Raw genomic sequence first — 838 nt, 5'->3', positions numbered from 1 at the left:
TACTAGGGCTAAACAGCCGTCCAGTGCTTCCGGGTTTTCCATGGTGGTCTAGCTTAGATCGACTTATGAATTCAACTATTAAAAATTAAATAAAGCGAGAAGAATCCTATTTGTAGAATAAAATGAATTAATTATATTCCAAGACTTATCATCAGTTGCAAACAGCATTAATTTACAAAAGAAATACTATTATTATAAAAATGTTATCACATACCATAATTAATAAAGCAAAGACGGATAGTGACTAGCAATGGAATCTAGGATGTGCGTTTCGTCCTATTTGGGACCTGTCAGCTGGATGTACCTGCATCTCGGGGTTGGTGTTCACCCTGAGACTCGAACCCAGTACCTTTCGCTTCAAACGCCATCGCGTTATCCACTCGACCAATGAGTCCTGATAGTCACTTGCTTGTGCAATGGGGTGAATTTTAAATTCACTTAGTATTATTTGTTTGAATTTGAGACTGACCAGTTGCAATCCTATCACATCGATGGGAAGATTCAAACAAACGATACTAAATGGATAATTAATAAAGTTTAGTTTCAAATGACTTGAGAAACAAAAGAGAACAACATAATAGTTAATAGTTAAGATTGTTTATTATTTATACGTTGAAGATGAAATCATAAAACTGGGAGAGAAGAGGGTGAAAATGCCACAGGTATTCAGAATTTGATAACGTTTTAACCAGTAACACCTTCTATTATGAATCTTACTCACCAAGTGGAATCAAAAGACAGAAGCGAGGAGGTTCGAAGATTTATTTGACAGGTTGTCAATATATTGAGAAGTGACTGATCTAAAATGACTAAGGGTCACAGGAGACGTTGAACACAC

At 35.9% G+C, this 838-nt stretch overlaps 1 non-coding gene across 1 annotated transcript; it reads right to left on the bottom strand.

Moving 5' to 3' along the window:
• Positions 1-324: 324 nt before the first annotated feature.
• Smp_tRNA_01249_Pseudo_TTG.1.1 lies at positions 325-391 on the bottom strand. The gene has a single exon. It is a non-coding gene (tRNA).
• Between the last annotated feature and the right edge of the window lie 447 nt (positions 392-838).

The sequence above is a fragment of the Schistosoma mansoni genome, chromosome 1 (assembly GCF_000237925.1).
Source record: "Schistosoma mansoni strain Puerto Rico chromosome 1, complete genome".
NCBI classification, from domain to species: Eukaryota; Metazoa; Platyhelminthes; class Trematoda; order Strigeidida; family Schistosomatidae; genus Schistosoma; species Schistosoma mansoni.
This window is presented reverse-complemented; position numbering and strand designations above follow the sequence as displayed.